Source organism: Eriocheir sinensis, chromosome 8 (genome assembly GCF_024679095.1).
Source record: "Eriocheir sinensis breed Jianghai 21 chromosome 8, ASM2467909v1, whole genome shotgun sequence".
In the NCBI taxonomy this organism is placed as follows: domain Eukaryota; kingdom Metazoa; phylum Arthropoda; class Malacostraca; order Decapoda; family Varunidae; genus Eriocheir; species Eriocheir sinensis.
In genome coordinates, this window is record NC_066516.1 from 20,801,535 (window position 1) to 20,825,414 (window position 23,880).

General features: G+C 43.3%; 2 long non-coding RNA genes across 36 annotated transcripts in view; one reads left to right on the forward strand and one right to left on the reverse strand.

Annotated features, from left to right (window-relative positions):
- Positions 1–18,949, forward strand: part of LOC126995668 (uncharacterized) — a 105,404-nt gene extending 86,455 nt beyond the window's left edge. Inside the window, exons 5-6 of the long non-coding RNA XR_007750634.1 lie at positions 3,547–3,645; positions 18,757–18,949. This is a non-coding gene — a long non-coding RNA (uncharacterized LOC126995668). The remainder of the gene's footprint in view (positions 1–3,546; positions 3,646–18,756) is intronic.
- LOC126995667 (uncharacterized) lies at positions 14,019–15,862 on the reverse strand. Of its 35 annotated transcripts, XR_007750632.1 has the most exons (5): positions 15,659–15,796; positions 15,470–15,532; positions 15,215–15,278; positions 14,961–15,024; positions 14,019–14,832 (listed from the first exon to the last, which is right to left on the reverse strand). It is a non-coding gene; the product is annotated as an uncharacterized LOC126995667 (long non-coding RNA). The 35 variants fall into 35 exon arrangements; XR_007750622.1 differs by lacking the exons at positions 14,961–15,024; positions 15,215–15,278 and adding an exon at positions 15,407–15,463 and having other exon boundaries at positions 14,019–14,896; positions 15,527–15,589; positions 15,716–15,862; XR_007750624.1 differs by lacking the exon at positions 14,961–15,024 and having other exon boundaries at positions 14,019–14,896; positions 15,470–15,589; positions 15,716–15,862.
- Positions 18,950–23,880: the final 4,931 nt, after the last annotated feature.

The window sequence follows — 23,880 nt, forward strand, 5'->3', positions numbered from 1 at the left end:
TTACTTCCTTCCTTTCTTCCTCTTATCTTCCTTCCTTTCTTTATCATTTCCCTTTCAGTTGAGTGCGTTTTTCTCGTCCCCTTCACCATCATCTTGAAAATAACACACCACTGCAAGATTCCCTGCTGAATATCCTCATCTGTGTGTTGTTGTTGCTCTCTCTCTCTCTCTCTCTCTCTCTCTCTCTCTCTCTCTCTCTCTCTCTCTCTCCTGTTTTTCCTCTATTTTTTTTAAAGTTATTGTTATACTTTGTCTTGTTGTGGGTGATTTAGGAGAGAAGGAAGTGGAGGAAGAGACGGAGGAAGAGAGGAAGCAGAAGGAGGAAGAGGAGGAGAAGGAGGAGGAAGAAGAAGTAGGAGGAAAAAAAAGAAGCAGGAGAAGAAGCAAAAAATAAGAAACAGGAGAAGCAGGAGGAGGAGGAGGAGGAGGAGGAGGAGGAGGGTTAGAAGGACAAGAAAACAAACAAGTATCTACAAACGAACATATAGGAGGAAGGGGTTGGTGATGAGAATGAAGGAGGAAGCTGTGTAGTCTATGGTGATGGTGGTGGTGGTAATGGTGGTACTGGTGGTGGTAGCGGTGGTGGCGACGGTAGTAATGGTGGTGGTGGAGACAACAGGAGTGCAAATACTAGAAAGGCAGAAGCTGAGAAGACGAGTTGTAGTACGTAGCCATTTTTGTAAAGAGAGGAGGCGAAACAGGGCAGCAAGGAAGGTGTTGGAGGAAAAAGGGAAATCTGTGATGGTGAGGATGATTGTAATGGAGATGAGAAAGGAAAGGAAGTACGGTAGAGTAGATAGGGACGCGAGTATGGGAAGGAAGAGAAAGGCACCAAGGGAACCACCAGAGGAGAGGATTAGGATAAGGGTGAGTGAGAGTGAGGTCAGGTTAGGTTAGGTTATGAGAATGGAGGTGGATGGAGAAGGAAGGCAGGAAGGGAATCACCAGAGGAAAGGATTATGATAGGGGTGAGAGTGAGGTCAGGTTAGGTTAGGTTATGAGAATGGAGGTGGATGGAGAAGGAAGGCAGGAAGGGAATCAACAGAGGAAAGGATTATGATAGGGGTGAATGAGAGTGAGGTCAGGTTAGGTTAGGTTATGAGAATGGAAGGGGAAAGAGAAGGAAGGCAGGAAGGGAATCAACAGAGGAAAGGATTACGCTAAGGGTGAGAGTGAGGTCAGGTTAGGTTAGGTTAGGGGAATGGAAGGGGAAGGAGAAGGTAGGCAGGAAGGGAACAACCAGAGGAAAGGATTATGATATGGGTGAATGAGAGTGAGGTCAGGTTAGGTTAGGTTATGAGAATGGAGGTGGATGGAAAAGGAAGGCAGGAAGGGAATCACCAGAGGAAAGGATTATGATAGGGGTGAGAGTGAGGTCAGGTTAGGTTAGGTTAGGAGAATGGAAGGGGATGGAGAAGGAAGGCAACAAGGAAACATGAGGGAAGGATTGCGATAGGATAGTGGTGAGGAGAATGCAGAGGGAAGGCAGCAAGAAACCCAACAGATAGAACTGGGATAAAAGTGAGAGTGAGGTTAGGTTAGGTTAGGAGAATGGAGAAGACAGGAAAAGGAAAGTAAGGCGAATGAGAGCAGAAAGGAAACAATTTGAATAGCGGTGAGATTGAGGAAAGATTAGGTTATGAGAAGAAGGGAAGAGGAGGAAAGAAAGCAATCCACCAAACAACCAGAGAAGATAATTATGATGCTGTTGATTATTAAGTTATGTCATGAGGAGGTAGAAGGAAGAAGGAGGGAGAGTGAGATTATGTTATGTTATGTTATGTTATGAGGAGAAGGAAGAAGAAACGCAGCAATTAAAGAGTAGATGAGAGAACTGTGATACGATGAGAGTGAGAAGGAATAATGAGTAGAAAGGGGATTAAAAGAGGAATTAAGGAAAGGGGCGGCTTCTGCATTTTATCGCCTACTTCTACGGGACAGGAAATACCGGCTCTGAGGACACTGGATATGATGGAGGGGGAGGAGGAGGAGGAGGAGGCGGAGGCGGAAGAGGGGCCTTGAAGTTATTACTGAAGGAGGACGACTAATTAGCAGGAAGGGGGCGAGGGAGACGGGGGGGGGGGGAGTGCTGAGTTATGCTGAGCCGCGCGTCCGCCAACCAATGACTGATGTTGAGTTTGGTGTAGTTTTGGCGGCTGGTTTTGGTGGTTGGTTATATTTATTTTTTATCTAATTTATCTATTTATTTACTTATTTCAGTATTTATTTTGTGTGTGTTTGCGTGTACGTTAAGTTATTAGTTACTTCTTCTGCTTGTCTTGTGTTCTGCTTTTTTTGTCAGGAGGAGGAGGCGAAGGAGGGAGGAGTAGAAGGGGGAAAAGAAGAAGCAGGATAAGAAGCAGAAGGAAAATAAGGAAGGCGATTTACTACTTTCCTGGGTTTTTTTCTTACACAAGGATACACAAGGACACACACATATATAAGGAGACTACAAGAGACCAGACAATCTACACGTGACAGCTCCTGAGGTTGTATAATTAATCAAACACGTCCAGCCTCCATCTGTGTGTTTTTGCAGCGAATCATATCATATACCAGGAGCATCAAGTAGCGGGCTTTTTTTTTTCATTATTGCTTTCTTGTTTTCACTCCCTTGAACTGTCTCCTTTTCTGTAATATAAAACAAAAAGTAGCATCTAAATAAAACGCCACCTCTCCAATCGATTCTGACTCCGTTTTGTTTGCTCTCTTTGTCCGTTATTTGTAGGAGCAGCACCAGGGGGCATTGTTTTTCCCCTTGAGCTACCTCCTTTACTCTAAAAAAAAAAAAAAAAAATAATAATAATAATAATAATAATAATAATAATAATAATAATAATAATAATAATAAGTAAATAACCATGTGTCTTTCTTCTCGGCATGTGTTCAGTTAATATGATAATTTCAGCTACATGTTTTCGGTTAATATTTGTGATTAGCGAGTCATTATCATTCGTATTAGTTCAAAGTTAAGTCTAATTTCGAGTTAATTGATTAAATTTAGTGATAACTGCATTAACTCACGGCACGGCTCAAAACGTTTACTAATTGATAAAAAGGTGGAACACTTTGTTAGTAAATAAATGTTAAGAGAAAATGATGTGATGGTATGAATGTATTAACGAAAGTAATTGTTATGGATGAATGGATAGATTAACAAAAGTATAATTAACGAATGATTGGAATAAGTACACTCCTCCAGCAAATATATTTAATACTTTCTTTCTTTCATTTAATCAGTTAATGTTTGCCTCTTTTCTTTCTTCTGCTTTCTTTCTTCCTCTTCTTTCTTTCTTTTCTTTCTTTTTCTCTTTTTCTATATTTCTCTTTCTTTCTTTCTTTTTCTTTCCTTTTTTCTTTCATTGCCTTACTTCCTCAACGTGTCTTTTTCTCTTTTCTTTCGTATTTTCTTATTTTTTCATACTTCTTTTTCTTTCTCCCTCTGTAGTGTGTGTGTGTGTGTGTGTGTGTACCGGAAGGAAGCGCGGTCCTGAGATGGCCGGCGCCGTGATTGGAGGGTCAATGTGTTTTTTTCTCCTTCTGCAGGTAAGTGGCGGAAGTTGGTGGCCGCCGCTGCCTCGCCATTGGACACCCCCCTCCCCCCCCACCTCCTTCTTCCCCGCCGCCGCCGCCGCCGTCTAGCCCGTGAGTGTTGCTTCTCATGGCGTTAGTTTGTCTGTTGGTTGACGTCTTGTTTTTGGCCTTGTAATCAGCTTCGTACGTTAATTGACGTTTTGTTACTCGTTTCTTGGTTGACGTTCCTTCCAAATCCATTAGGGAAAATAAGGATGTTAAACGCCTAGTGTATTGGTTGACGCCTTGTTCCCCGCCTTGTACTCAGTCTAGTGTATTGGTTGACGTCTTGTTCCCCGCCTTGTATCCAGTCTAGTGTGTTGGTTGACGTCTTGTTCCCCGCCTTGTACTCAGTCTAGTGTGTTGGTTGATGTCTTGTTCCCCGCCTTGTACTCAGTCTAGTGTGTTGGTTGACGTCTTGTTCACCGCCTTGTACTCAGTCTAGTGTGTTGGTTGATGTCTTGTTCCCCGCCTTGTACTCAGTCTAGTGTGTTGGTTGACGTCTTGTTCCCCGCCTTGTACTCAGTCTAGTGTATTGGTTGATGTCTTGTTCCCGCCTTGTACTCAGTCTAGTGTATTGGTTGATGTCTTGTTCCCCGCCTTGTACTCAGTCTAGTGTGTTGGTTGATGTCTTGTTCACCGCCTTGTACTCAGTCTAGTGTGTTGGTTGACGTCTTGTTCACCGCCTTGTACTCAGTCTAGTGTGTTGGTTGACGTCTTGTTCACCGCCTTGTACTCAGTCTAGTGTATTGGTTGATGTCTTGTTCCCCGCCTTGTACTCAGTCTAGTGTGTTGGTTGATGTCTTGTTCACCGCCTTGTACTCAGTCTAGTGTGTTGGTTGACGTCTTGTTCCCCGCCTTGTACTCAGTCTAGTGTGTTGGTTGATGTCTTGTTCACCGCCTTGTACTCAGTCTAGTGTGTTGGTTGACGTCTTGTTCACCGCCTTGTACTCAGTCTAGTGTGTTGGTTGATGTCTTGTTCACCGCCTTGTACTCAGTCTAGTGTGTTGGTTGATGTCTTGTTCACCGCCTTGTACTCAGTCTAGTGTGTTGGTTGATGTCTTGTTCACCGCCTTGTACTCAGTCTAGTGTGTTGGTTGATGTCTTGTTCACCGCCTTGTACTCAGTCTAGTGTGTTGGTTGACGTCTTGTTCCCCGCCTTGTACTCAGTCTAGTGTGTTGGTTGATGTCTTGTTCACCGCCTTGTACTCAGTCTAGTGTGTTGGTTGATGTCTTGTTCACCGCCTTGTACTCAGTCTAGTGTGTTGGTTGACGTCTTGTTCCCCGCCTTGTACTCAGTCTAGTGTGTTGGTTGACGTCTTGTTCACCGCCTTGTACTCAGTCTAGTGTGTTGGTTGACGTCTTGTTCACCGCCTTGTACTCGGTCTAGTGTGTTGGTTGACGTCTTGTTCACCGCCTTGTACTCAGTCTAGTGTATTGGTTGACGTCTTGTTCCCCGCCTTGTATCCAGTCTAGTGTGTTGGTTGACGTCTTGTTCACCGCCTTGTACTCAGTCTAGTGTGTTGGTTGATGTCTTGTTCACCGCCTTGTATCCAGTCTAGTGTGTTGGTTGACGTCTTGTTCCCCGCCTTGTACTCAGTCTAGTGTATTGGTTGACGTCTTGTTCCCCGCCTTGTACTCAGCATCGTTTGTGACTGATAGGAAGCGAGGATTTCCGCCCCACGCAACATTTTCATTAGATCACTCCATTTTTTCTTAGTTGTCTTGCATACACACACAAAAAAAAAAAGAATATCGTATGGCCAAAAGTATGAATGTCGTGAAGAGGAAGCTAACTAACAAACGGGGAAGCATGAGAGAGAGAAAAAATGTCAGAGCAACACACAAGCGTCCCTTCCCATACTCGCGGCCTGGGAGTTGCGGGATCGGATCGTCTTCCCAAGCTCCCACGTCGACCTGTTCGAACCCCTGGCGGCGGGAAGGTACACCACATCGATACCGACTGGGCCACGTTGGTGATTGCATTCCAGACACACACACACACACACACACACACACACACCAAACATTACACTTTTTTTTTTTAAAGTAGAGGAAACAGTTCAAGGGCAAAAATAAAGGAAACAATAATGAAAAAAAAGCCCGCTACTCACTGCTCCACTTATAATTATATCGTATAGTTATATTACATGCAGCCAATCTCTTCCATTCACACTTTTTGCCACACTAACCAAAGCCACAGAAAACGCTTCATAATAACTCCTTGCCTGACCTACGAGTCAAATCAAGTCAAGAAGTCAAGTCCGGCACTAGCCCACAAAAAAAAAAAGGATCGTACGTTATTGATTATTAGCCTATTCGGGACGAGCGTGTCTGAGAGAGGAGCGTAATAAAAATAAATAAAGAGATAGCGTGCGGTAATGGGTGATAGAACTGGGTGACGGTAGTGTGATCAAGGGTAAAGAGGGTGTGGTGGAGGGTGAAAGATTAGGGTGACAGTGGAGTGATCAGAACTGGAGAGACAGGGAGTGGTGACGGGTTAAGGGTGATAAGGGTGACCATAGCGTGATAGAGGGACAGGGTGTGGTGAGGTCTGGCTGAGAAACAAAGGCAATACTAACGTTATCTTCACCGACCTGGACGTATTGATAGTGCTGGTAGTTAGTCTGCATATTTAAGCGTAATGACCACCGTAAAAAGTGCTGGAATGCTGTGTTAGTGACGTCAGGGGTATTTACGTAAGTAGTAGTAGTAGTAGTAGTAGTAGTAGTAGTAGTAGTTGTAGTAGTAGTAGTTGTAGTAGTAGTAGTAGTAGTAGTGGGAGTGTTAGAAGTATACTAGGAACCGCTAAGTATTATATCGGTTTTCAAATGACACGGAAATAGTGAAAAAAGGTGTAGCAATGGTTTAGAGAGAGAGAGAGAGAGAGAGAGAGAGAGAGAGAGAGAGAGAGAGAGAGAGAGAGAGAGAGAGAAATAATAGTTTGTGGAAAGGGAGATGAAGTGGAAGCGGTGTTGGTGTAGTACTGGGAATGGGAACGACTGGAATAGAGAGAGAGAGGGGGGGAGAGAGAATGGCAGAGGAAACAAAGGAATGGAATGGGAACAGGGACACTGGGAGGAGAAGGAGAAGGGAGGGAGGGGAAGGAGGAGGACAAGAGCAGCAGTTTGGAGGGAGAAGGGAGAAGGGTGGAGGAGGGAAAGAGGAATGACAGCGATGGTGGGAATGGTAGAGGAGTGTGAAAAAGTTTGCCAGTAATGTAGGAGGGCAGAAGGGCGCGAAGAGAAGGGCGGAAGTATTCACTGAGGAGGATGGTCAATATGGAAAAGGAAAGGATGGGGAAAGGACACCGAAAGGGGAGAAGAGAGGAGAGATTCAGCACACATGGATACACTGAGGAAAATGGCTCATCGTGGAAGAAAGGAAGAAATAGTGTATGAGGAAAGGAGAGAATAAGGTCAGCAGTTTGAGTACAGGAACAGGAAAAGGGAAAGGGATTAAGGATAGTGGGGTAGGTAAGATAAACATAGCAGCATCGTATTGCGTAAAGAGAGGAAAAGAAGGTGTGTTTGAGGAGTCGCATTGATAAGAGGGGAAGAGGAAGAAAAATGTGACAGGATGAATATAGAGGATTGAAGGATATTAGTTATGGGAACCAGTTAACAGTATGAGAGAAAATAAGGGGAAAGGAAGAAAGGAGAGAAGGGAGGAAAAAAGAAAGACCGAAGAAGGAAGGGAAAGTATGAAGGAAAGAAAAAAGAAGGAAGAAAAAGACAAGGCAGGAAGGAAAGGAAGATAAGATAGAAAGAAAGATGAAAAGAACGAAGGAAAGAAAAAAGAAGGAAGAAAAAGACAAGGCAGGAAGGAAAGGAAGATAAGATAGAAAGAAAGATGAAAAGAACGAAGGAAGAAAAAGGCAAGGCAGGAAGAAAAGAAAGAAAGGATAGGATAGAAAGAAAGATGAAAATAATTAAAAGAAGAAAAAATAAATGAAGAAAACAAGGAGGATACACATGACTTTCGAAATTTGGAAGGGAGAGAGAGGAGGAAAGGAAATACAGAAAACACAAACTACAGAGTGAGGCTTTGGACTGTCGAGTAATACCGTAAGCTCATAGAAGGAGGAGGAGGAGGAGGAAGAGAAGCAATACAGCAAACACAAGTGATGAAACAAGGAACAGAAAGAACGAGGCGGTGAATGGAACGAGAAAGAGAGAGAGAGAGAGAGAGAGAGAGAGAGAGAGAGAGAGAGAGAGAGAGAGAGAGAGAGAGAGAGAGAGAGAGAGAGAGAGAGAGAGAGAGAGAGAGAGAGAGAGAGAGAGAGAGAGAGAGAGAGAGAGAGAGAGAGAGAGAGAGAGAGAGAGAGAGAGAGAGAGAGAGAGAGAGAGAGAGAGAGAGAGAGAGAGAGAGAGAGAGTTTGCGAGTGTGAATGTGTGGGTGTGTAGGGTGTAATTGAGGACATTCCACAAGATTCCCTCTCTCTCTCTCTCTCTCTCTCTCTCTCATCACGTCATCAGCCCGTCAGGTGACCCGCGCGCCATTCCTCGAGGTCTTGATGGCATTCCTGGAACTTGCTCCTTTTTTGCCACCTCCAGGACATTCCGCGCCAACCCTCTCCCGGCCGGCGACTCTTGGCTTGAATTAACACCAACGCCAACACCACTATCACCTCCACCACCACTGTTTACCCCCTTCCAACGACACCAAAATAACCTGTATTATCATCAACACCAACGCCAACACCATTATCACCTCCATCACCACTGTTTACCCCCTTCCAGCGACACCAAAATACACACATACCACCCATACCACCACCTCAACCCATGCCTCCCACCACCACCCACCACCACATACCACCATCACCACCTCACAGCCGTCAGTCGTTCATAGCAACCCCACCACTAACAAATAGTCGTGGCAACGGAGGGGGGAAGGGGTGGAAGTGGTGATGGTGATGGAGGGAAGAGGGGAGGGAGGAAAGGGGGGGTAAGGTATATATAGGGCTGGCGTGGGTAGGCGTGGGTAGGCGTGGGAGAGAGCGTAGGGAGGGGAAGTATCCATTTAACTCAGTGTGATAGTGTCTCTTATATGTCCATCTGTCCCCTCCCTTCTCCTCCCCTCCCCTCCCCTTGTCCCCTCTTCCCTCCTCTCCCCTTCCCTATCCTCCCTTACCTTACCCCCATTTCCTCCTCTCCCTCTTACTTCTTCACAACCTGTATGTCCCTCCTATCCTCTTTTCTCCTCTTTCATTTCCTTCCCCTCCCCTACCTTGCCCCTCTTCCCTTTCTTTCCCCTATAATATGTCCCTCTTTTCATTCCTTTCCCTCCCATCTTTCCCTGCCTGGCCTTTCTTTCCTGCCCTCCATACCCTTCCCTTCCCTTCCTTTCCCTTCACCTCACGACCTGTCCTTCCTACCCACTGCCCATCACGACACACCCACCTCCGCCCTACTCTCTCCTCTTCCCTCCCCTTCCTGTCCCTACCTGCCCCTTCCATCACCCCTCTCACCTATCTAAATTATCTACCCTTACCTTCTCTTCCCTTTTACCTCCTCTTCCTCTTCCTCCTGCACCTTGGCCACTCTTCTCCTCCTGCCCTCCCCTACCGCTACCCCTCCCCCCTCTACCTCCTCCACCTCCTCCTTCCTGACCACCCACCACCACCACCACTTCTTCCTCGCCCCTGCTCTTCCCTTGCCACCCCCTCTCCTCCCCCCTTCCCCCCCTTCCACCTGCCCGTGCTCAAAGTTACGCTGCCCCTGTGATCTATTACCTCCGCCCTACCTTGCTCGCCTTCCTTCCACCTGTGTTGCTTCTTCTGGTGTTTGTTTTTTGTTTGTTTGTTTGTTTTTTTCTTACCTGACATACACGTGCATTAATCATGGTCCTAAGGTACGGAATGTTGGGATAAATGTTTTGCCTGTCTGTTTGTTTCTGTCTGTCTGTCTATCTGGGTGGATGGATGGTTGGGGGGGTGTCTGTCTCTCTTAGTCTGTCAGTTGTTTTTCCTCTGTCTGTCTCTTTGTCTGTCTTCTTATGATGTTTCTATTTGTCAGACTGTCTTAATGGATGTCTATAATATGTCTGTTTTTCTGTATTATCTGCCTGTCTGTCTGTCTGGTGGATGGTTGGTTTTGCGTCTGCTTCTCTGCCTCTTTGTCTGTTGTCTGCTTGTGTTGTTTTTATCTGTCTGGTTGTCTTAAGCGGATGTCTATAATTATGTGTGTGTCTGTCTCTGTTTGTTGGTATGACTCATGAAGCTCCTCCGTCCCTTTTAAGAGATTTCAACATCATTTTCCGTTTACATTTTCCTGATGACTTTTTTTATTCTTTGTCTATTTATTCTTTATGTCCTCACCTTTTTCTTATATTTTGGGTCCATATTTTCCTGATGACCTCCGCTTTTATATTATTTTTTGTCCACATATTTTCCTGATGACCTTCGCTTTTATATTATTTTTTGTCCACATATTTTCCTGATGACCTTCGCTTTTATATTATTTTTTGTCCACATATTTTCCTGATGACCTTCGCTTTTATATTATTTTTTGTCCACATATTTTCCTGATGACCTTCGCTTTTATATTATTTTTTGTCCACATATTTTCCTGATGACCTCCGCTTTTATTTTATTTTTTGTCCACATATTTTCCTGATGACCTCACCTTTTTCTTATATTTTGGGTCCATATTTTCCTGATGACCTTCGCTTTTATATTATTTTTTGTCCACATTTTCCTGATGACCTCCGCTTTTATATTATTTTTTGTCCATATTTTCCTGATGACCTCACCTTTTATTCTATTCTTTGTCCATATTTTCCTGATGACCTCATCTTTTATTCTATTTTTTGTCCATATTTTCCTGATGACCTCCGCTTTTATTTTATTTTTTGTCCATATTTTCCTGATGACCTCACCTTTTTCTTATATTTTGGGTCCATATTTTCCTGATGACCTTCGCTTTTATATTATTTTTTGTCCACATTTTCCTGATGACCTCCGCTTTTATTTTATTTTTTGTCCATATTTTCCTGATGACCTCCGCTTTTATATTATTTTTTGTCCACATTTTCCTGATGACCTCCGCTTTTATATTATTTTTTGTCCACATTTTCCTGATGACCTCCGCTTTTATATTATTTTTTGTCCATATTTTCCTGATGACCTCCGCTTTTATTTTATTTTTTGTCCATATTTTCCTGATGACCTCCGCTTTTATATTATTTTTTGTCCACATTTTCCTGATGACCTCCGCTTTTATATTATTTTTTGTCCATATTTTCCTGATGACCTCCGCTTTTATATTATTTTTTGTCCATATTTTCCTGATGACCTCCACTTTTATATTATTTTTTGTCCATATTTTCCTGATGACCTCCACTTTTATATTATTTTTTGTCCATATTTTCCTGATGACCTCCACTTTTATATTATTTTTTGTCCACATATTTTCCTGATGACCTCACCTTTTATTCTATTTTTTGTCCATATTTTCCTGATGACCTCACCTTTTTCTTATATTTTGGGTCCATATTTTCCTGATGACCTCCACTTTTATATTATTTTTTGTCCATATTTTCCTGATGACCTCCACTTTTATATTATTTTTTGTCCATATTTTCCTGATGACCTCCACTTTTATATTATTTTTTGTCCACATATTTTCCTGATGACCTCACCTTTTATTCTATTTTTTGTCCATATTTTCCTGATGAACTCCGCTTTTTTTATTCTCTATGCCTCTTTTCCTGATGATCCCTTCTTGTTTTGTTCCTGAATTTTCCTGATGAACGCGTTTTTTTATCTATTTTTCTGATGCTTCCTTCCTTTTTTGTGTGCCTCTATTTTCCTTATGACCTCACCTTGTCCTTTATCCTCTACGTCTGCCCCTTTGTAGCGTGACACGTATGCATGATTATTTTACACATTTGACCCACTCACACACTCTTGGTATTTCCCTTCATCAATATTTCCGTAGTGTGTGTGTGTGTGTGTGTGTGTGTGTGTGTGTGTGTGTGTGTGTGTGTGTGTGTGTGTGTGTGTCAGGGTTGGATCAAATACTGATTTTTTATAAGTCAAATACAAATACAAATACTTTTGTTCGGGATTCCAAAAATACAAATACAAATACAAATACTTTTATTCCTGAATCTAAAAATACAAATACAAATACAAATACTTTTATTCCTGAATCTAAAAATACAAATAAAAATACAAATACTCCTATTCCAGATTTCAAAGATACAAATAAAAATACTCCTGAAATTATACCAAAAAATATAAAGATACTTTTTTCACAAGTTTACACTTCACATCATAATTGCATTTTATCATCATTAATGCCCGGAAGGTTTCCGGGCCGAGTTTTGCTCGCTTAGGAGTGTAAAAATTGCCGGCCTTACTAAACACCCTCTCAGACGGTGCCGGTAACTAACAGGTTCTTGCCTACCACAAGCTCAAAGGGTCAACGGTGCGGAGATGAGTACCTACCGCAGCCACACACAGCTTTTTTTTTTTCTTTTTACAGCAAAGGAGACAGCACAAGGGCACACAAAAAGGAAACAACAGTAAAAAAAGCCCGCTACTCGCTTCTCCTGTAAAGAATCCGAAGAGGTGGCCGAAAGAGCAGTCAACTACGTGAGAAGATAGCGTAAGAATAGCGTATGCACCCGCCTTTAACTTTACCTTCAGTTTTCTTTCTTTGTGGTCATGGCTAAGTGCAATGGTTAACACACATATACTCTCTCTCTCCGCCAAGGTCTTGCAGCGAAGTGATCACTGAAACTGGTCATCAGTTATTCTGTTTTGGTTCATTTTTTTTTCTTCAACGTCTTCTGCGTAGTCATCGAAATGGCCGCCTCTGTGTTAAGGCTGAACTTGGCTGAAAAAAAAAGGTTCAGGTTTTTTTCAAACACACACACACACACACACACACACACACACACACACATTTAATCAGGACTGAAACACGTATTCCCACTCTTTCCTCACCCCTACTATTCTCTCTCTCTCTCTCTCTCTCTCTCTCTCTCTCTCTGTAAAGTTCGTAACAATAGAGAGCGGAGAATGAGTTTTAAACGCTCGACGAAGTTTAAGAAATGTGCCGTAAGGTTGTGCCGGAAACTGAAGTGCTAAAAGGTGCCGCCTCGCGAGCTACTGCGTACTACTTGCTGCTATACTGTTATCATCATTATTGAGCACCGTGAATGGGGTATACCCGGAAGAGTACAAATATCAGTAGTTATACAAAGTCTTTTACTCTGCCACATTCAAGACACAGATAATCAAAAGGATAAAGATTGGGGAGCAGCGACGTAGCGGTCTTTTTTTTTCTTTCTGTATCCTCTTATTTTGGCTCTTGAGCTTTCTGTCTTCTGTGTTGAAAAAAAAAAGAAAGAAAGAAAAGAAAACTGCCAAGTCTTTACCTCATCGATTTCCATTTTTTTTAGCTAACTCTTTATCATTGTTAGCTACCATATATTATTTTATTTTTTTTACTTGACGCTTTTCTTCGTTTTATTTTTTGGCTGCAGAGGGGGAGGGGGGGGGAAACCATTATAATCCAAATTCTTCCTATTACTCTGTCCTACCTCCCCCCTCCCTCCCTCCCTCTTCTTGCCTCCCTGCCCCCGTCCTTCCCTTCCAGCTCAAGGTCGGACCGGAACTAAGGCCTACACAATGGAAAAAAAAAGAAAAAAAAATTGTGGCGGGAAAACGTGTAGGTAGAACTGACCATGACTGATGACGGACTAGATAAGTAAACAAATAAATAAGATGAACAAATAAGATAAACAAATAAACAAATAAAAAAATATAGAGATATAACTTATTTTTATTTATGCTGGTTTTTCATTTATTTATCTACTTTTGCCCTTGAGCTGCTTCCTTAACTGCAAAAAGAAAAAAAAAAGATGGATAGATAAACATAATGATAGATAGCCATGCAGATAAATAGATAAAGAGTCAGACAAATACATGTTCGATCGTTAGATGATTTGATAGTTAGTTAATAGGTAGTCCAATAGTACCCTTGTATAGTACCCTTAGTTAGATAGGTAGTTTAATAGTTAGATAGTTTGAATTAGTTAGTTAGTTCGTTAATTTTACTGTATTCTGTATTTGTTTATTTATTTATTTATTTGGATTATTTTTTTGTTTTTGTTTTATTTTATTTTGGTGTTTTTCTTTTTCTTTTTGTTTCTTTTTCCTTTTCTTTTCTTTATCTTTTTCTTTGTTTTCTTGCTGGTGTTTTTCTTTTTTGATGTTCTTTTATTTCATATCATCCTCTTGTTGATGTTCATTGGTCTGGGTGAGCCGCTTTCCTCCCAGAAGAGACCCACCCATAATTTTGGTGATGTTAGTTAGGGGCCGAAAGGTGGATGATATTTCTTATATTTTTCTTCTCTTGATGTGTTTTTCTTCTTGTTTTTCTTTTCCGATGTTTTTTCTGTTCTTTTTCTTCTTATTTCTTTTCTTCGTGTTTTTAATGTTCTTTTATTTCATATCATCCTCTTGTTGATGTTCTTCGTTGGTCTGGGTGAGCCGCTTTCCTCCCAGAAGAGACCCACCCATAATTTTGGTGATGTTAGTTTGGGGCCGAATGGTGGATGATGTTTCTTTGTATGTTACTTTTCTTGATGTTGTTCTGTTATTGCTGTTACTTTTCTTTTGCGATGTTTTTTTGCTCTTTTTTCCCCTATTTTTTGGTGTTCTTTTCTATATCATCCCTCTTTGATGTTCTTTGGTCTGGATGAGCCTCTTTCTCCCCAGAAAAGACCCATCCATAATTTTGGAGATGTTAGTTTGGGGCCGAATGGTGGATGATGTTTCTTTGTATGTTACTTTTCTTGACGTTGTTCTGTTATTGTTGTTACTTTTCTTTTGCGATGTTTTTTTCTCTTTTTCCCATTTTTTTGGTGTTCCTTTCTATATCATCCCTTTTTGATGTTCTTTGTTCTGGATGAGCCTCTTTCTCCCCAGAAAAGACTCATCCATAATTTTGGAGATGTTAGGGCCTGAAGGTGGATGATCTGTGTTTTTTATTTACTTCTCTTGATGTTTTGTTACTATATTTTCCTTTTTCTGGTGTTCCTTTTTATTTTCCTTTTCTTTGGTGTTCCCATCACGTGGATTGTCTACGACATCTAACGAGCACCACAAGCCCCGGTTTATTGTTCGGAGTTTGCTCTCCTAGGCAGACTGCCTACCACGGCTGACGAGCTCCACCTGCCCGGGTTTATTGTTCGGAGTTTGCTCTCCTAGGTGTATTACCTAAGACGGCTCACGAGCCCAACCTGCCCGGGTTTATTGTTCGGAGTTTGCTCTCCTAGATGAACTGCTTTCGCTAACGAGCTCCACCTGCCCGGGTTTATTGTTCGGAGTTTGCTCTCCTAGATGAACTGCTTTCGCTAACGAGCTCCACCTGCCCGGGTTTATTGATCGGAGTTTGCTCTCCTAGATGAACTGCTTTCGCTAACGAGCTCCACCTGCCCGGGTTTATTGATCGGAGTTTGCTCTCCTAGATGAACTACTTTCGCTAACGAGCTCCACCTGCACGGGTTTATTGATCGAGTTTGCTCTCCTAGATGAACTGCTTTCGCTAACGAACTCCACCTGCCCGGTTTATTGATCGGAGTTTGCTCTCCTAAATGAACTACTTTCGCTAACGAGCTCCACCTGCCCGGGTTTATTGATCGGAGTTTGCTCTCCTAGATGAACTGCTTTCGCTAACGAGCTCCACCTGCCCGGGTTTATTGATCGGAGTTTGCTCTCCTAGATGAACTGCTTTCGCTAACGAGCTCCACCTGCCCGGGTTTATTGATCGGAGTTTGCTCTCCTAGATGAACTGCTTTCGCTAACGAGCTCCACCTGCCCGGGTTTGTAATCGGAGTTTGCTCTCCTAGATGAATTGCTTTCGCTAACGAGCTCCACCTGCCCGGGTTTGTAATCGGAGTTTGCTCTCCTAGATGAACTGCTTTCGCTAACGACCTCCACCTGCCCGGGTTTGTAATCGGAGTTTGCTCTCCTAGATGAATTGCTTTCGCTAACGAGCTCCACCTGCCCGGGTTTGTAATCGGAGTTTGCTCTCCTAGATGAATTGCTTTCGCTAACGAGCTCCACCTGCCCGGGTTTGTAATCGGAGTTTGCTCTCCTAGATGAATTGCTTTCGCTAACGACCTCCACCTGCCCGGGTTTATTGTTTGGAGTTTGCTCTCCAAGGTGTATTACCTATGACGGCTCACGAGCCCAACCTGCCCGGGTTTATTGTTCGGAGTTTGCTCTCCTAGGTGAATTGCCTACCACGGCTAACGAACCTCACCTGCCCGGGTTTGTTGTTCGGAGTTTGCTCTCCTAGGTGAATTGCCTACCACGGCTAACGAACCTCACCTGCCCGGGTTTGTTGTTCGGAGTTTGCTCTCCTAGGCAGATTGCCTACCACGGCTAACGAGCCCCACCTGCCCGGCGTTGTAGCCGAAAGATCTCCGGCACCTCCGTCGGGGTCCCGATGGACGTCGAGGCGCCCTGCCGGGAACCCTCCAGTCCTGCCATGCTCGCCAGGGAGACCTTGGGCTCGCTGGCGCTCCACCGCCCCGCCGATTCGAATAGGGCGGATGCAAGAACTCGCTTCTTAAAACTACCAGACTGGATTATAAAATTAATCATAAATGCCGTGAAGGCGCCGGTCACCGCGTTTATCGGTTCTTGGATGAAGGACCGATGGGCCTCGGGGACGCGCACAAACATCATAAGGAATCCTCGCCGCGGCTTCCGGCGCAGCATCCTTTTCCCTTTTTCTTTCTTACTTCCAATTTTTCTTTTTAATTATATTTTCTTTCTCTGATTGACTGATTGATTGATTTTACATAGTAAGAATTGGTTCACCAATTAACGTCTTTCAGGTACATTGCATTCACACACCTGCTGAGGGAGAACACCAGTGAGCGTGTTGACTCACGAGGACGGCCCACTAAAGTTTCCTAACATTTGTATTGGGCTGCCACTTCTCTTTAGTCGTCTGTTCCTCTATTTTTCTCTTCTTTATTTCATTCTATTTCTCCCTTTCTTTCATCCTTGCTCTCTATACATATATTTCTTTCAAACTTCTTCATCAACCCCCTTTCCTTTCCATTCTCCCTCCCCTTCATCTCCCTCCATCCCTTCCATCCCCCTCGCCTCCCGGCCTTTGCTCTTTTTCTGTTATCATCACGACAGCTGTTTAATTTCTCTGCGGGGACTTTTTGTTATGTTCGTGCTTCCCGGGGCGTCCATGTTGTTGCACAGCACCCTAGAATATTTTTGGCAAAGAGCTTCAAATTTTTGAAGCTTTTTGCATCACGCCAGTACCTCAGTGGATTGACATCAAAAGGCAAAACACCTTCTTCTAGGTACGTTTCAAGTTCTGCCTTCACCACTGTAGTGTCATTTGTTGATGCACTTGCCATCATTTGCCCAGCTGGAGGCATGTAGGCAAAAAGACGAGGTCGTGTTGCACTCATGCCAGCCGAAAAGACGAAAGGCTCACTCTCTTGAAATGTTTTCTTCTTCAAGGTCGACTGAGTTGACTCGGAAATAATTAGGTCCACAATCTTGGAAACCTTTTCCTTTTGCATTTTCTTACATGGCATCCATGCCAACTTAAACCTGGGGCCCATGACAGCTGCGGCAATGACATCAGTCCGCTCAAGAAATGGATGCAGCCTCTTTTTGATAGGTGACTGTAGTGCATTTGTCAAGTTAAAGCAGTAGATCGGTTTACTGTCTCTCGTCGTCTTCACTCACATATCCCCTATGCCTCCCATTTCCGTGACGTCACACATTTTTGCGGGCGGATCCTTCTTCCGAGCCACCCATCCCTCAGAACTCCCTAAATCCTCTCCTACTCCTCCGCCATGTGACCTGAGGTTAATTTCCTCCTTACTCCCCACCCTTAATTTTTTTCCTCCTCCGCCTTCAACCTTAATGTTCTCCTTACTCCGCTCTCCCCGTGATCTGACGTTAATCCTTTACTCCTTCGCCTTCAACCTTCATCTGTTTCCTCCTCTGCCTTAACGCGGCTTAACATTATTTCTTTTTCTATTTCCTTTACAGTATTTATCCTCCTCAAATGGTTTTGACTCGAAATATAAATACAAATACAAAATACTTTTTTCTCTGGATGTCAAAATACAAATACAGATACATTAAAATTGTATTTAAATACAATTCCAATACAAATACAATTGTATTTAATCCACCCCTGGTGTGTGTGTGTGTGTGTGTGTGTGTGGCTGGTTTTGTCAGATGCTCCCACCCCTCACACCAACTATTTCCAAAGGTCAAAAAGGAGGTTAATCGAGTTCTAATGAGTGTTCTGTTAGGTTCACGGTACAGAAGAAAACTCAGACTACCACCAGGGTCATAAAATTACCCCTGGAAATGCCCTAAACTCCTACGAAAGACTAGTAAATTATGTGTTCTTGGGGCCAGAAATGTTTAAAAATATGGCCCTGTGTCCCATCCATCGAGTCCTCGCGTGCCCCTTTCCGCCCCTCGCACCTTTTTTCACTCCAATATGTCTGCCCCGCCCCGCCAAACGAAGTGGGATTCATTTGTTTCGTTCCTCTGGGCCTCGTTTTTGTGGGGCAGAGGAAGGAGTGCGAAGGGGAAGGGGAAGAGGGGAGGGGTGGGAAGGGGTAGGGGAAGGGAAGGGGGAAAGGGAAGTCGAGGGGTGGGAAGGGGGGAGGGGTGGGAAGGGGTAGGGAAGGGAAAGGGAGGGAGAGGGGTGGCAAGAGGGAGGAAGGAAGGAGAGGGGTGGGAAGGGTAGGGGAAGGAAGGGGAAAGGGAAGTTGAGGGTGGGAAGGGGGAGGAGTGGGAAGGGGTAGGGAAGGGAAGGAGAGGGGTGGCAAGAGGGGAGGAGTGGGAAGGGGGAGGGAAGGGAAGGAGAGGGGTGGGAAGGGGGAGGAGTGGGAAGGGGTAGGGAAGGGAAGGAGAGGGGTGGTTTAGTCCATTGTGTTTGAGACTTCACCCGTAAATCCTTGTTTGTTTGGCTTACCTGTGTGTTTGTTTGTGTGATTGTTTGTGACTTTAATTTGTTTGTTTTGTTTTGTTTATTTCTTTCTTCTCTTTCGTTGTGGTGGTCATTCTATTCTTGGTAACCTTTTTTTCCTCTTTTTTTTATCGTTATATTTTTTTTTATTGTTGCGTTATTTTTTATTTATTTATTATTATTTTTTTTTTAGGTGTGGCCTGTAACGTCAGTAGGCTTTCTTCAGGGGTCTCTTCGACGGCCCCAGCGGTTTGGTGGCGCAGGCGAATTTTTTTTTATAGTGGCTGCCAGTGCCGTGGCATATGACTTGCTTGGCCCATGCTGCCCCCCAGTGCTCCTCTTGACTAAAGTTGCTGAAGTTGGGGTTGACCGAAGACCTTGGCAGCATGTGAGTAAGCTTCCTTTTTCTTTCTTTTTCTTTTTTTTCTTCTTCTTCTTCATATTATTATTATCATTATTATTTTTATTATTATTATTATTATTATTATTATTATTATTATTATCATCATTACTATTATTTCCTCTTCTTTTTTCTTGTTTTTTGTCTCTCCTCCTTTTCCTCCTGCTCTTCCCCCTCCTCCTCCTCGTCCATTTCTCTCTTTCCTCCTCTTCTTCCTCCTCTTCTGGTCACCCCTAAATCCACACAGCGATCTCCGACACCCATAAATCTCTCTCTCTCTCTCTCTCTCTCTCTCGGCCTAACTCGTTCATAATCTTTCCATTGTTTGCTTGTTTTCAGCTCGTTAGCCTCTGAAAGCTGTAGTATTTTCTTGTTAGTGGAGAGAGAGAGAGAGAGAGAGAGAGAGAGAGAGAGAGAGAGAGAGAGAGAGAGAGAGAGAGAGAGAGAGAGAGAGAGAGAGAGAGAGAGAGAGAGAGAGAATCAATAACATGCTCAAATAGTAACAGTTCTCCCCCATTTTCTTTCTTTCTTTCCTCACGTTCTACTTTGCCGCACGAGAGAGAGAGAGAGAGAGAGAGAGAGAGAGAGAGAGAGAGAGAGAGAAATAACTGTTTGCCATTACTATATTGAAGACATTTTTTCTCTATTATCGCCCTCTTTCCACCTTTACTCTCCCCCTCCACCCCCTCTCTCTCTCTCTCTCTCTCTCTCTCTCTCTCTCTTTGACCTCCCCCCAACCCCCGGCGGCCTCCATCGCTCATCTTTAGACCGTGATCAGTCAATTTTAACGAGCTCCGGGAACTTAGCAGCACCAGCAGGAGCCGCGGCCGCCACCCTGACCTTAGCCTGTTGCGGAAGGTGTGCCAGGGACGGAAGAAGTGGAGGAAGGGGAAAGAGAGGAAGAAAAGGAAACGGGAAGAAAGGTGAATAGGAGGAGGGATGAGGGGGTAAGGGTAAAGGAGAGAAGGAAAGAAAGAATGAAAAGGGGTGGAAGGATAAAAAAAGAAGGAAAGGAAGAAAGAAAGAAAGGGAAAGGAAAGAAAGAGTGAAAGAATGAGGAAGGGTAAAATAAAAAAAAAAGAGGAAGATAGGGAAAGAAGGGAACCAGGAATGGGAGGAAGAAGGAAAAAAGAAAGGGAAAACGAAAGGATGAAAGAAAACAAGGGAAGGAAAGGTGTCAGGAACGGGAGGGAGAAAGAAACGAGGGAGATTAGAAGAAAGAAAGTAAGAAAAAAGAAAGAAAAGAAAGAGGAAAAAAAGGTGCCAGGGAGGGGAGGATGGAAGGAGGAAAAGGGAAAATTAATAAATAAAAAGGAAGGGAAAGAAAGGTGCCAGGAAGGGAGAACGGGAGGAGCAAGTGTGAAGAGAGTAAGAGAAAAGAAAGGTCGAGAAAAAGATGCTAGGGACAGGAGGGAGAAAAGGAGTAAAAGGAGGATGAAGGGAAAGAGAAAGGGCGAGAAGGAAAAAATGGTACCAGAGACGGGAGGGAGAAAAGGGAAAATGAAAAGGAAGGGGAAGAAAGACGCCAGGGAGAAAAGGAGTAAAAGGAGGATGAAGGGAAAGAGAAAGAGCGAGAAGGAAAAAATGGTACCAGAGACGGGAGGGAGAAAAGGGAAAATGAAAAGGAAGGGAAAGAGGACGGGGGTGGGGGATGGGGCGGGGGAGGAAAGAAAAAAGTTAAGGAAAAGAAAGGAGAGGGGGAGAAAAGAGGAACGATATAAGAAAGAATGGGAAGGAAAGGGGATGGAAGGGAGGAGGAAAAGTGGAGAGGGAGAGAAAGGTGTCAGAGATGGGAGGAAAGAAGAGAGCATGAAGGGAAAAAAGAAAGAAATATACAAAAGAAAGAAAGGAAGAGAGAAAGAATTGGGACACGTAAGAAAAAGAGAGAAATAGTTAAAGTAAAAGAGAGAAAGAAAGAAAGGAAGAGAAAAATAATTAGGAAGGGTAAATAAACGAAAAAAGTAGGAAGAGTAAATGAAAGAAAGAAAGAAGGAAAGAAAGAAAAGATCATAAAACAAAGATAACTGAGACAGGAGGGAGAAAAGGAGAAGGAAAAGAAAATACCTATGAGAAAGGGAGAGAAAGGTGCCAGGAACGAGAGGGAGAAAGGGAGGAATGGGGCTAAAAAAAAGGGAGAGAAAGGTGCCAGGAACGAGAGGTAGAAAGGGAGGAATGGGGCTAAAAAAAAGGGAGAGAAAGGTGCCAGGAACGAGAGCAAGAAAGGGAGGAATGGGGCTAAAAAAAGGGAGAGAAAGGTGCCAGGAACGAGAGGAAGAAAGGGAGGAATGGGGCTAAAAAAAGGGAGAGAAAGGTGCCAGAAACGAGAGGGAGAAAAGGAAGACGAAGCATAAAAGAAATAAAGAAAAGAAAAGGGAAGGAAAAGGGAGAAGGAAATACAGACTAGGGGGAATAGTAAAGGGGAGACAAGAAGAAAAAGGGGAAGAGAGGGGGAGATAGGAATAATTGAAGAAGGGAGTAAATAAGAAAGCAAGGAGGGAGAAGAAATGGAAATGAGGAAAGGAGGAAAATGAGATTGGAAAGAACGTGAAGAAAACAACCCAGCGAAAAGAAAAAAAGAAGAAATGAGTTAAAACAAATCAGATAAAATAATATAAGAAACGGACGATGCAGGGAAGGCGAGGCAAGGCAAGGGAAGGGAGAGGAAGGAAGGGCAGGTGATCTATGGGCAATAACTAACACTCCATGGAAGGAAAGATCATGAAAGTAAATTGAAGGTGAAAAATAGCGAGCCAGTGTGGGGAGAGAAGGTGAGAGAGAAGGTGAGGAGGAGGAGGAGAAGGAGGAGGAGGAGCAACAGGAGGAGGAGGAGAGAGAAATCAGAGAGCAAGGGAGCGAGCGAGGAAGATGAATTAAAGATGACCAACGTGGAAGAGAGAGAGAGAGAGAGAGAGAGAGAGAGAGAGAGAGAGAGAGAGAGAGAGAGAGAGAGAGAGAGAGAGAGAGAGAGAGAGAGAGAGAGAGAGAGAGAGAGAGAGAGAGAGAGAGAGAGAGAGAGAGAGAGAGAGAGAGAGAGAGAATGGAAGCTGCGGATATATGTAAAAAAGAAGAAGGGGAAGATGGAGGAACTAATGCAACGAGATGGGAAGGATGAGGGAGAGAAAAGATGAAAGGATGTATGCAGGAGATAAAAGGAAGATGGCGAAATAAGAAGAAAAAAAAAGATAAGTGAGTGTAGAAGGGAAGACGGAGGAGTAGATAAGGAAGGGTGGAGAGGACGAGAGAGTAAAATAAAGAGGTGAAGGATAACAGAAAGACAAAGAAAAGGGGATGAAATAAATATAGAAAAAAAGGGAAAGACAGAGGCATTAAAGAGGAAGGGTGGAGAGGATGAGAGAGTGAGAGATGCTGAAGTGAGGAATGTTAGGTGAGGAAAATAAAGATGAGAGGCAAAGAGAGGAAGGAGGAAAGGAAACAGTAATAGAAAGGAAAGATGGAAGCGTGAAGACAGGGTGAAGATGATGATGGAATAAAAGGATGAAGGGGTGTTATAGACTATAGAGAAAGGAAAAATGATAAAGGGAAGGAGTAGGGGAGTGTGGCAGGCAGGGAACATGGAATTATCGAGACAAGATTCTGGAAGTGATGGAAGATGGGAAGAGGAAGAAAATAGATGCGAATGGAAGATGAAAGGGTACAAGAGGAGGAGAATATAAAGAATGGGAAAACGGATAACTGAAGAAAAAAAAACTAGAAGAGGAAATTGGGTGAAACGCAGAAAAAGAAATGAGGAAATAAAGAAAACAAAAGATTAAGAGGAAGTCGAGTGAAAGAGAGGAAAGAAAGGGAAAAAAGATGTAGAATGAAAAAAAATAAAAGAGAGAGGAGGGGGAATATGAGTGAAATAGAAAAAAAAGGAAAAAATAGAAGCAAACAAAATAAAAAGTTAAGAAGAGGAAATTGAAGTGAAATACAGGAAAAGAATGAAAGAAATCGAGAAAACAAGAAAGAAAAGTTGAAAATGGGATGGAATGAAACGAAAAAAAAAAGTTAAGTAGAGGAAATTGAAGTGAAATACAGGAAAAGAATGAAAGAAATCGAGAAAACAAGAGAGAAAAGTTGAAAATGGGATGAAATGGATTGGCTTGTGGGGAGGAAAGAGGAGATGAAAGAAAGAAGTTGATTGAATTCTTATTGAAAGAGAAATTGGGGGAAGGCGAAATGGGGAGGGAAGGAGGAGGAGCCCTGGCGGAAGAAAATGGCATCATCGGCCTTGAGGAATATTGATGATGCGAAGGAAGACAAATTAATATGGAGGATAAGGGAAGCCATTTTGAGGGGAGAGAGAGAGAGAGAGAGAGAGAGAGAGAGAGAGAGAGAGAGAGAGAGAGAGAGAGAGAGAGAGAGAGAGAGAGAGAGAGAGAGAGAGAGAGAGAGAGAGAGAGAGAGAGAGAGAGAGAGAGAGAGAGAGAGAGAGAGAGAGAGAGAGAGACAACAGTAACATCAACAACAATAACTACTACTACTACTACTACTACTACTACTACTACTGCCACGACTATTACTACGACCATTACTACTATTACTACTACTGCAACTACTACAATTACAATTACTCAGACTACGATTGCCTACTTCTACTTCTACTAATACTACAACAAAACCAACTTTGATGATGATAAAAGGAACACAACAACAACAACAACAACAACAATGATAATAATGATAATAACAACAACAACATCACCACAGAGCATCCCACCACCACCACCACCATCATCATCACCACCACCACCACCACCATCCACTCTTTAAAACCAAACCAAGCCAAAATTCCTTGCTACTCTCAGGTAACGCAAACAACACAAACTTTCCAAACACTGCCCAGAAGAAAAATAACAGCGGAGCGTGACGTCACTTTGTTTACGTTGGCGGAAGGGGGAGAGAAAGGGAGGCTGG